A 12,291-nucleotide genomic window follows, 5' to 3' on the forward strand; every position below is an offset into this window, starting at 1 on the left:
CAGGGTCAGACTGATTTGCATATGGCCATGTCTGAACTGGGGTGGCAGAGTGAGCTAAAGAACGGTGATGGATTAAACCCAGAGCAGTTGACTGGGGGTGAGTGTTTGTATTGTCAACGCTCCGTCCATCATCATCTTTGGTTTTTCCTTTTTTTTTAAGGAAGAAATGTGCAGATGCCAGGGGAGGGAGAATAGGGAGATGAGCCTTCCTGAAAGTTGGTTTATCCAGCTATTGCCTCTCTACTGGAACTTCAGCCATATTGAATTTTGAAGAAAACGTGCTTTCTTGGGGACCATAGTACCACACTCTGCAGGAAATAGTCATACTTAGGGGTGTTGCCCTGCATCTCATTAGACAGGATTGCTCTCCTTCTTGACCCAGAGACCACTGGCTACGTATCTGAGAGGGGCAGTGCCTCTCATATATGCTGATTGAAACTAAAGGATGAAAAAGGCTCCATGCTGGAAGTTTGATTTGCAGAAACCAGTCCATGCACTCTGACTGACTGCGCCTGCTGCATAATCTGGATCTCCAGCCCTGTGGATCAAACCTGCTTCAAAAGGGAAACATCCTTTACAACGCAACTTTTACTCCGTACCACCATTATGACGCAACTATTACAATGCAAGTCATTACAACGACTTGCGCTGGAGGGCGCTCTAGGATAGGGAATAGTTTAATTACTATCCAACACCTTCCCTACTATCCACGGGGACTGGAGTTGGAATAGTAAATTAAACTATTCCACTATCCAGTGCCCCCCAACCCAAGTCGTTGTAACGACTTGCGTTGTAAAAGTTGCGTTGTATGGGCATGCGGAGTTAAAGCATGCGTTGTAATGACATACATCCCTTCAAAAGGACTAAAGAAGGGACTCCCTGCAAGCTACAGGTTAACAAATCTCACCTTGACCATCAGCACCAAGAATCCCCAGCCTAGAGTCCTACCAGTGGATTTATAAGGGTCTAGTCCAGGTTGATTGTGGGAATTAACATTCCAAACTTTCAAGGACTATCTTTGACCTTCCACAGCTTTGGAGTAAGTTTTGGACACTTTGGAACCCTCAAAGGAACTTCAGGAAGAAGTTCCAAATGTTTGAGGAAGTTTGGAGCTGCCCACCAGGTTTGTCCTGTTAAAAGCTCCGGAGGTCCGACTTCCAGCGTTTGATCAGGAGTTGGCTGAAACCCAAGCCAGGGAACCCTAACCAAATCCGGCCTGGTGAAGAGTAACTCTGGGCAGAGCTGGCGGAGTCCAACTACATGGAGGACCAGGGAGTTGGGGGAAAACTCTGTGGAACTTCGTTCTCCTCTACCCCACCACCCGCCTCCTCCCCCTCTAATAAAATGATAGTGATAAAAATAAAGTAATTTACTTGTAATGTGGTGTCCCCGGGCTGCCCTCCTCCTCCTCGCCAGACATCTGGCATGAACTGGCATGCGCGCGCACACATGCGCATTTCTCACAAAGAAAAGCGCGCACGCACCTAAGGAGGAGGGCAGCCCGGGGATGCCGCAATACTGGTAAGTGACTTTATTTTTTTATATTAAGTTGTTTCTATTGTTTTATAAGGTGGGTGGAGGCGGGGGGCCAATTTAGCAGAGTTAGAGTTAGGGAAATCTCTGCACACTCTGCCGGCAGAGCGGAGGGCTCTGCCCATGCCTAGTGAAGAGCATTGAGGGACCCACAGGAGAAAAAGCTTGGTACAAGTTTCTAAGTCTGAACATAGAAAAGGTGACCCGGACGAACTGCGAGAGTCAAGCCACCCACTTTTAACTGCGAGCCGGCCTCTGGTTCATCTTGCTTGAAAGCTCCAGAGGTCTGACATCCATAGGTTTGACTGGGAGCTCATCGCAAGGCAAGCCAGTGAACCCTCACTGAATTCAGACTGGCTGAGTACTTTGAGGGACCCCGGGAACAAAAGTTCTGGAAAAGTTTCTAAGTCAGTAGGGAAACATTTTGACCAAGACCTGATGCGAGGGCTAGCCATGCAGGGCTCTACTGCGGTTAGCCTGGAACTTTTACTTTGTCCCGGTCTAGCATAACCATATGTCCGATTAGGCTCTATAGGTTTCTATGTGCTATATGGTGCTAAATCTTCAGAAATCCATATCTCCGGTATTCTACCATCGATTTTTCAGTTTTGGTGTCATTTTAAAGGTAACAATATTTCCTATTTTTATAAATTGGTGTTGGATTTTTATTGTGGGTTGTGTCCTGATTATTTTATTTATTGGTGTTTTTAAATGCTTTAAATACCTGTCTCTGAAGTTAAGCCTGCCTGATCACAGCCAAGCTACTAAGAGTTGAGCATGTGAATCATTTTCTGAGACCCATTCTGAGCCCTAGACCGTGTTAGTGGCCTTATTGCCAGTGGCAGATGCATATTTGACAGTACTAACAGGCCACGTTCCAATACTGTATGGTAATGAGCCTACCCTGTATGTGAGTTGATCCCAAAACTTGTCAGTGGACATATTTCGACAGATGTGCCCAAAGTGAAACATGAGATGCGCTTGTATGGAGCAGTTTGCCAAATTGTTAAAATGCTTTCTGAGAAAATTCGGATTTTATAAATCACTTTTGTGAACTTGCACTCTAAAATCATGGTATTTGAGCACATAACCTGATTAGTAACTGTGGCCAAGATGTACAACCCCTTTGCATCAGGTTTCAGTTAATTTTTCAATGCAAACCAGCTGTAAAAATATTAGTGGTGCTATTTACAATTCAATACAAATTATGACATTTTTTGTTTGAATGCAACAAAAAGTGATGGGAAGCTGAACAATGTGCTGTCTTGCATTACCTGCATCAGGGGGCTGTTCCATGGGTAGTGCATAGAACCTTTGACACAACTTCATCCTGCCTCTGGTCCAAGAAGATGTGTCAACTTTCCGCACTCAATCATTTCTGAAACAATTGATGCTGCTCTTATATTCCATGCTATAGGTTCTGAAAATTGTCTAAAAAATCTACATGGCAATTTAATTGAACTGAGAAAATTGCATTTACACTTACTTGTTCTCACAATAGCTTCTTCAAATCTTGGGAGATGCGGTCTACCAACCTCTCTAATCCACAAAGGCTGCCAGATTCCTATGGTCTTTTCAATTTGTGTTGTGGGTATCTGCATCATATTCCATGTGTCTTCATAACTATTTGTCATATTATATTACCCTGTTGTGCTAACATGGCTTGTTTCTCTGCCTGGACACTCTTTGGGGCCTAATCCATTCTTAGTAATAAACTAAGAAATAAAAGGTATATTGTGGTGATTGTAGAATATGCATAGTGTTGATAGATGCTTGGGTACCCGCGTGAGTCATGAATTGCTACCTCTGCAAGGACACAGTAACACAAGACAGGGGTTCGCGTAGACTTTTCTTCAGCCTTAGGGACCATGGCTTCACCTTAGAGGGGTCCTATAATGCATCGTAGAGTTAGGGAACCACCCTCATATCCTACCAGGCATGAAGATCCACCACTGCACAAAGACCTGACCTAACCTGTGAAACTGATGGACCGGCAGGGGCCAGTGTCCGCTCAGTGGTAGCTCACCCCTGCTCAGGATGTCTTGCATATGCCTGTCCCATAGTCCATCCTTGTAACTAGAGGGCTTCCACTGTGAACTGTCCAGCAACAAGAGAAGACAGTCCTCAGATTGGTAGCACTATGGCTCTCCATTACATTTCTATATGACCATTTGGTTCAGTCAGGGCCGGACTGGGAACCACAACCGGCCCTGGCAAAGTGCTCCCCACTCGGAGGGGTTGGAGGTGCCGCCAAGCTCTTTGCCGGGTCCGGTTTTTGGACGAATTTGGTACAGGGCCGATTTTGCAGCTGTGCTGCAAAAACGGCCCCACCCGTGCGGCGCACCGGGGGATTGCCCTGTGCCCGCTGTGGCCAGTCCGGCCCTGGGTTCAGTGTAGGTGGCATCTGATAGATTTCACCCTGCATCAAGTATTTAAGTATTTTAAATCAAATGCAAACTCATTTACTCATTCCCCAACCTCGCTCTGTACTGCCCAGATTGCAGTGTGCCTTTGCTCCCTAGCTTGGATGAAGTAAAAAAAATGAAGACCCGGATTTACCTAACTTCCATTCAATGCTACGCATCAAGACACCTTTCTGCACTGTGTGAAAAAGACACAGTAGTGATACGCCATATTTAACATTATCTAACAACTGTATTCTGTCCTCTCCAGGTGCTGGTGAACAATCTGCTGTCTTGCACCAACGCAGGCACCCTTGTGCCGTGGGTGCAAGGGTACCTGAGTTACAGACAGGATGGTTTTTGTGCAGGAAGGCCACCTGTTCAGTAAGTACCTTGTTCAGTTCTGTTTTTTCTTTGCATCCAGACATGATAAGTCCTACTTGTATTATTGAAAAAATAACGAATTCTACCAAAATGTGTAAGAGTCGAATAGCTGCCTTTGTATTTCCTCGAATGAGTAATTCCATTGAAAATATATGCAGATGTTTTACCACATTTTCCTCCAGGCTTTCTGATTGGTATTTTCGCTTTGTTTACAATATGACGGACAGAATAGGCAGGTATGGCAGGTTCAACCACAGTCGACACCTCTATGAAACAGCCAGGAAACATTTCAGGAGAGATTGGACAGTGAATTCAGGGAATCCACAAACAGAATTATTTCAATGAGTATTCTAGGAAATGTCCGGGCGTAAGGTTTTATAATAAGGTATTGTCGGCAACAATTACCTCTGTGCTTTTCCCCCTATTTCCTGCTCACTGACGTCAGAGGATACATCTAGATATTTAAACTTGACTGCAGCTTCTTCAGAACCAACTGTGAAGATCGAGAGCTCAGAAGTGCCTTCCTTGGGGCTCAGGCAGGAGTTGCTCTCACATCATTGTCTTCCACCCTGCCTGGGGGTCCAGATGTAGTGGAGGCCACAACCCAGCCTGGAAAAAGCAGTGGCGGAAGTAGGCAAAAAACTATATTGAGAGGAAGCCAGAGTACTGGTCAGAGAACAAGCGAGAAAGGTACTGCACGATTTTGGGTCGCAGCAATGCTATTGTCTATGTGTCTGTGGTTTTGTGTCTCTGGGTTTTTCTGTAGGTGTGTTTCTGTGTACTTGTGTATTTGTGTGTTGACGCACACTGTTTGCGTATGTATATAAGACAGAGATAGAGACATCAAGTTTTCCAATGGGCACGGAAGGATTTGTGTTTTGTTAATGTGCACATGTCTATGTAGTCAAATTGTCGGCTTCAGTTTGTGAGGGTGTGGTTTTGCATTTCTCTCTCTGGGTCAGTATTATCTTTTCCTATGCATCCAGAGATGTAGCTTCAGGGTGGGTGTTTGGTCTATTACCCCTAATAAATAGTTGGTTACAGGAGCTTACAGTCGGGTATGGAGAGGGGTAGTATGTCAGATGTCACCAGGAATATTCACATACACACTGACAAAAACGCGCACACACTCTCTCCTTCTCTGTTTTGAAAATCCTCTAAAATATTTGCTATTTTAAAAAAAAATATTGTGTAGACACTCTTAGTACTCCTACCAATACACATTCCTCTCCATTTCTACTGCCCCATAGTCCCCTCTCTTTCACCCTGCTTGATGTATTAAATATTTAAATATGATATGCTAGCATGATTGTCAGAAAATCTGAAGCTCACCACCCATCTTACTGACCAAGCTACGCCCTTGTGTACATCTGAATGTAAGTGATATTTCAGTGTGATGCAGGAGCAGTACGAGGTAAAATGTATTATAGCCTTATAGCCCGCCATAGAGGGCTATACTGGCTATTAAAGGCTCTTTCCAGCGTTAAAGGCGAGGGCCTTTAACAAGGAAGAGGGACTTTAATAGCCGGTATAGCCGAACTACGAAGGGCTATGAGGCTATTAGAACATTCTGCCACTAGAGGGCAGAATGCTCTAACAAAAAAGAACAAAGCCTTATGGGAGCGTGAGGGGATTGTAATCCCTCAGGGTCCGTGAAGCCTTTGTTCACAGCCAGAACTGTGAACAAAGAAACATTAGAATGTTGGAGCTCCAGGTTTATACCAGCCATTATAAGCCCGGAGCTCTCCATTGTTTTCAATGGAGCTCCCAACGATCCAATGTTCTAATATTTATTAGATTTTTCCTATGTGGTTGTCTGTTAGCCCCCCCCCCCCCCCCCTGACCGGGCCTCACCGCTCTTACCTGCACAGGCCGCTTCTGGTATGATGTTGGTTTGTGTGTAGTGTGCCTGTTTCCTGGCATGTATGATTGGTATATCACCGTGCCTATTATGTACATTTGTGTATTTTAGTGATTACACAGTGTCTCAAGTCCTGAGTGTCTGCATGACCTTTCTATGTTTGTGTATCTTTCTACAAGTATGTGTTTTAAGGTCTGAGTATGTGCCTGGGGCCGGGTGGTGTGTCTCTCAATCTTCGTTGGTGTGCATTTAAGAAGTTCTCAAATTTTAAAATGTAACACTTGGTAAATTATACTGTTGTTCGGGGTGAGCACCTCGTCCTCATTGGAAACAGTGCAGAAATCTTAGTACTGCCACGAGCTGCTCAGTATTTTTAACATTGTAGTTAATCCCGTTGCTGAGAATTGGGCTACCTACTTTGAGAGGAGTGGGATTACATTAAGAAAGACCTTTGTATATAAATGTTCTACAGTTTAGTCTCGAGAGAATTATATTGTACAACCGAATATCAGGGATAAGAACATTGAGAAACAAGAATATCGTGGACAAAATGTAGAAGACTGAAATATCGAAAGGTAAGTGCATGTAGAGGAAGTATAGATTTACTATTGCTAACTCCACATTAACGTACACTGAAGATATGTATATCGTTCAAGGTACATATATGTTGAGTTACATATAGAATAATAAAACATATCTTTGTGTATTTGAATTCAATATTTTGTCCTCAATATTTGTATACTTTGATATCCTAGCTTTGGTGTTCAGGGGCATAATAGAAAACTAAAGTTTGGCAAGATCTCCTGTTTAAAAAAATATATACATCTTAAATAACACAGACATATATTGATACATAGTGGAGCTTTAGGGCAGCGAAATTCGCCTATTGGTCTGTTAAGTTGTGACTCACAATTTGCTTCCATCCACCACAGCATACTTCAGGGACAGTGGGTCACTGACTCTCCTCACTGAGAGTTGTGGCATTTTCCTCATGCATATATGCTTATCCGCCATAAAAGAAGCTCCTTTAAATGCCAGAGCTTGTTGGACAGTGCATTTTCTTACTTTAATTCCTTTTTTTGAACAATTATAAACACCGTTTTAACATTTCTTTTTGTGCAGCCCTTGCCAGTCCCACACACACAGCTACGAGGCCATTCAGGCGCAATGGCTATCAGAAAACAGTCATAGGCAGCCAGGGTTTGCCTTTTCTTAACCTACTCTCTGTCTTATCAACTCAAGAGTATGGCTGTGGCACAATAGTAGAGTGTGTGTTTCTCTCGGATAAGATCCTAATATTTGTTGTGAATTCATTGAACCTCTGGTTTGATAATACAGCATTAGACCCCCAAGCAGCTGAGATGAAGGACCTTCTGAACGACATCAACTTAACACAATATATTGATACTAAAACCCACCAGAAGGGCCATAGTCTTGACCAATTCTGGTCTCTGAATCTACCTGTACACTACATTGATATTAAACCCTGTAGTTGGTCTGACCATTTCGGTATTAGTTTCTCCTTTTGTGTTGATAAAACCCCCCAATTTAAGCTGCAAGCTACTAACTCGATTCGAAAATGGTCCTCCATGGACATGTCAGCTTTTTTAAATTTCTTAAAGACTACTTTGCCTGTACAGAGTTTTGATGTGGAGACAGCCGACCGCAGGCTTAAAGAATGGCTAACGTCGGCCATCAATATTTACGCTCCTCTTACTCGCTTTTGTAACTCACATGGCGTGGACGCACACAAATGGTTCACGCCGGAGTTAAAGAAATTAAAACTAGAAGTGAGGCAGCAGGAGAGAATTTAGCGAATTAATTACTGCCCCCAAGCAAGGATTGCATATTGCTCAATTAGGAAAGCCTATCAAAAAACACTACATACTCACAAGACTGATTATTTTTCTACAAAAATTTTACATGCGACTAATAAGTCGAAAGAAATCTTTAGGATTGTGACTGAGCTGTGTAATGATGATAGAACTTCTCCTCCGGTAGTCCCCTCACAAATACTCTGCAACTCGCTTAATGACTTTTTTAGTGATAAGATATCATTGATTAAGGACAACTTATCCAAACTTCCAGTCTGTGCCCCTATGGATGATATCTTTTTTAATCCTTCAACACTGCATTTTTTTCCTTTAATTGATGACAAAACCTTTTTAGATTTACTCATTAGAGTTAAATCAGGATCTCCTGAGGATGTTTGCCCCCCCCAAATAATGAGAGAAATCGGTCGGGCAATCCCAGATAGCATGATCCCTTTGCTTAACAGTTCCCTTACGTCGGGGATAGTCCCCAACAGCTTCAAACAGGCCTTACTGATTCCCTTAAAAAAAAAATCAGGTATTGACTCTTTAGACCTTTCTAACTATCGGCCAATATCACTTCTGCCTTACTTATCTAAGATTTTGGAGGCTCATGTCACCAACAGCCTTTCAAATTTTGTGGAAGACTCCGGTTACTTACAACCTAACCAGGCAGGCTTTCGGCCTGGCCATTCCACCGAGGCAGTCATACTGGCCGTTCAGAATACTCTAAGGTCTAATGCCGACAAGGACTTGCACCAGGCCTTGGTGCTTCTGGATCTGTCTGCTGCATTCGACACGGTTGACTATACCATTCTGGTCAACCGTGTCGAACAGGCCGGTCTTAGAGACTCGGCCTTGGCCTGGCTCAAGTCTTTTATATCAGAACGTACCCAGTCTGTTCGGCTGGGATCTTTCACAGCCCCAAAAAACAGTTCCCTTTGTGGGGTTCCTCAAGGATCTTCCTTGTCCCCTTTATTATTTAATTTATATATGCGGCCTCTTCTGTTCTCCCTAAGAGAGCACAAGGTTACTGTATATAACTATGCAGACGACCTGCAGTTGGTTTTTGTATTAAACTCACTAAATGCGGCCGAGGATTTTCAGGCAACCATGTCTCTTATTCAAAGGTGGATGTCTCTAAATCATCTCAAATTAAACCCGGGGAAAACCGAACTGATCCTGCCTGGGAAGAGCGAGATCAGTTGGAGCCCACGTTTCTGGCCGCCTGACATGGGTTCTCCTCCAAAAAAATCCCAAACAGTAAAAAGCCTGGGAGTGACTCTCAATGAGGACCTTACCTTGAAATCTCAAATTGGAACGGTGGTTTCCTCTGGCTTTTTCCAACTGAGGAAGATCAGGAAGATAGCACACCTCCTCACTGACTTGGCTTTAATTCAGGTAGTCAGTGCCTTAGTTCTCTCTCATATTGATTTCTCAAATGGCCTCTATCTGGGCGCACCCATTGGTCTACTCAGAAGACTGCAATACCTGCAGAATCAAGCTGCCAGATTAATCTGCAAGGTACCTAAATGGGAATCAATTCGATATCAGAGCCTCACCCTATAGAGCAAGGCGTCCCCCAGGGTTCGGCGCTCAGCCCGTCCCTATTCAATCTTTATGTACAGCCTCTCGCCGAAATAGCAAAAGAATGGGATCTGACACTAGTGTCGTACGCCGACGACACCCAGTTGGTCATTTCCCTGACTGAGGGCCCCTCGATCTCAGCGGCGAAATTTAAGAACGGGCTAGAGGCAGTTGCTCGCTGGATGTCACACAATTGCCTCCAGCTGAACGCTGGCAAAACAGAGGTGTTGCTTTTGGGCAAAAACCCTGACTATTGGACTGATCACTGGTGGCCATCCGCTTTGGGCCCGACCCCCTCCCCTAAAAACGTGGTAAAAAACCTTGGCGTCTGGGTGGATGCATCCCTTACCTTCCAGACCCACACTAAGAACCTGGCTGCCACTTGTGTGGGCCTGCTGAGGAACCTTCATCCTATTCTTGGCTTTTTTGATCGCCATACGCGTCAACTTATAGTCCAATCCACCATCCTGGCTCGGCTGGACTACGCCAATGTCCTTTTCCTCGGCCTTAATAAAGCTGAGATGATGCGGCTTCAACGCATTCAAAATTCTGCCGCCAGGGCAGTTGTAGGCCTCCCCCGAAGGTGTTCTGCCAGAAACACCATCCAGAAACTACACTGGCTACGCATAGAAGCCCGCGTCCAGTTTAAAGCCCTCACTACGGTCTTTAAAATTCTCAAGACTGACTGTCCTGGTCTCCTGCGTCCTCTCCTAGAGCCCTACATTCCTCAGCGGGCCCTACGTTCCTTGGGTCAAAACTTGGTTGTTACCCCACGTATAAGGCTAAGCAGAATGGGCGGTCGCTCTTTCAGAGTCCTGGGGGCAAGGCTCTGGAACTCCCTCCCATCTCACATTCGTTCCATAACTAATCTGCTCGCCTTCCGCAAATCGATCAAAACACTTCTTTTTTCTCCATCCTAACTTCTTATTGCCTCTCCGTTCCATTTCCCCCTCTTGGTTTTGTTATAGTTTAGCGCCGGGACGCCTCGTTGCTGGGGCAGCTGTTCGCGCTCAATAAAACGTCATAACATAACATAACATAACATCAGGACTAGAGAACTTGCACTGGTTGCCCGTGGCACAGAGAGCCACATTCAAGGTAGGCTGCATTGTTTTCAAGGCCTTGGAGGGTAAGGGCCCAATGTTTATTAGACAACTGATAGGGAGATATAGTCCCTCACGAAGTTTGAGATCAGCTCACAAAGACCTACTTGAGGTCCCCCGTTTCAAAAAGAAACGACAAGGAGGTAGCAGTTTTCATTTCTTAGCCGCTTCCTTGTGGAACTCCCTTCCTTTGACTCTGCGACATAGCAGGGATCTTCTCGCCTTTAGAAAGGCATTTAAAACCTTCCTTTTTACACAGGCCTATTTGAAATAGCGATTTTTTTTATGCCTTGTTATGTTTTGATTCTCTCCTCAGCGCCAAGAAGCTCCTGGGCGTACGCGCGCTTAATAAGTAATAAATAACATAACATAACAAATAAATAACATTGTTCCCGAAATATTAATAAATGCCCATCACTAAATGTATTAGCCTTGCACCAATTGTTTTTTTAAATATACTTGTGCTTTACGCATGCTATGTTTTCATACTTTTTTTCCAAACTGTGCACCGCAGTTTCACAGGTTTCGCATGTATCTTCACTGACTATAGCAAGGTGATTCCATAAAAGTCAAGGAGCAAAAAGTAATACATGCTTTTTGGTTTCGTAATGATGGCCTTTACTCAGGGCTGGACTGGCCTATAGGGCAAAAAGGCAATACCTGATGGGCTGGTCTGAAAGCTCAGTCTGCGAGCTGTTTATTGTCTATTTGTGGGCCTATTTTATGGCCTGGTGGGTCGGTATTTACTGTGGATTTCCCTGATAGCAAAACAAATATTACCCCAGCAAGCTCAAATCAATGCAATCTTCCTTTCAAAACATTTAACCCTTTCGGTGCTCATGACGAAATGGCTCCGTAATGAGCATCAGTAAACTCTTTGTGGAGTACCTCAGGGTTCCTACCTGAGCCCCACACTTTTTAATGTTTATGTTGCTCCACTTTTTTTTTTTGTGTTGCTCCACTGGCAGAGATTATCAGGCAGTGTGGGTTTTTTCCGGTATCATATGCTGACGACACCCAAATAGTGGTGCCAGTTGCAGGCAATACGGAGGAAACAGCTGAGTGATTCAATGACTGCATGACGCAGGTAAATCAGTGGATGCATCTAAACTGCCTGAAGTTGAACAGTGATAAAACCAAGGTTATGCTGTTGGGCTCAAAGACAGATTTTTGGTCTCCCAATTGGTGGCCGGCCAGTTTGGGCGACTGCCCAAAACCAGTGGACAAGGTTAAAAATCTAGGAGTCACATTTGATAACAAACTGACTTTTGACGCCCAGATAAAAAACTCTCTTCGAACATCTGTTATATTTTAAATATGATTAGAAGAGTCTGCCCATTCATTCCCCTCGAGTCACGCAAAACGTTGGTCACAGAATTGACCATGTCCAGAATGGATTATGGCAACGCCTTCTATATAGCCCAACATCTCTCAAAACTCCAGCGACCTACAGAAAGCTGCTGCAAGGCTGGTCCTCGACATTCCCAGATCTGAGCCAGTTGGACATAGATTGAGAGCCCTCCAATGGCTACCTATGGAAAAAAGGATTATGTGCCTGGCCTTCAAAGCCTTCCATGGGGTAGGACACAGTTCTTGATATCACACCTGAA

At 44.3% G+C, this 12,291-nt stretch overlaps 1 protein-coding gene across 3 annotated transcripts in view; it reads left to right on the forward strand.

Annotated features, from left to right (window-relative positions):
• The first annotated feature begins 4,823 nt into the window (after window positions 1–4,823).
• The window catches only part of LOC144790777 (mas-related G-protein coupled receptor member H-like), a 31,115-nt gene continuing 23,647 nt past the window's right edge, over window positions 4,824–12,291 (forward strand). For all 3 annotated transcript variants that reach the window (XM_078665512.1, XM_078665485.1, XM_078665536.1), the window contains exon 1: window positions 4,824–5,009. The gene's annotated coding sequence lies outside the window, so the exon portion shown is untranslated. The remainder of the gene's footprint in view (window positions 5,010–12,291) is intronic.

Source organism: Lissotriton helveticus, chromosome 1_1 (assembly GCF_964261635.1).
Source record: "Lissotriton helveticus chromosome 1_1, aLisHel1.1, whole genome shotgun sequence".
NCBI classification, from domain to species: Eukaryota; Metazoa; Chordata; class Amphibia; order Caudata; family Salamandridae; genus Lissotriton; species Lissotriton helveticus.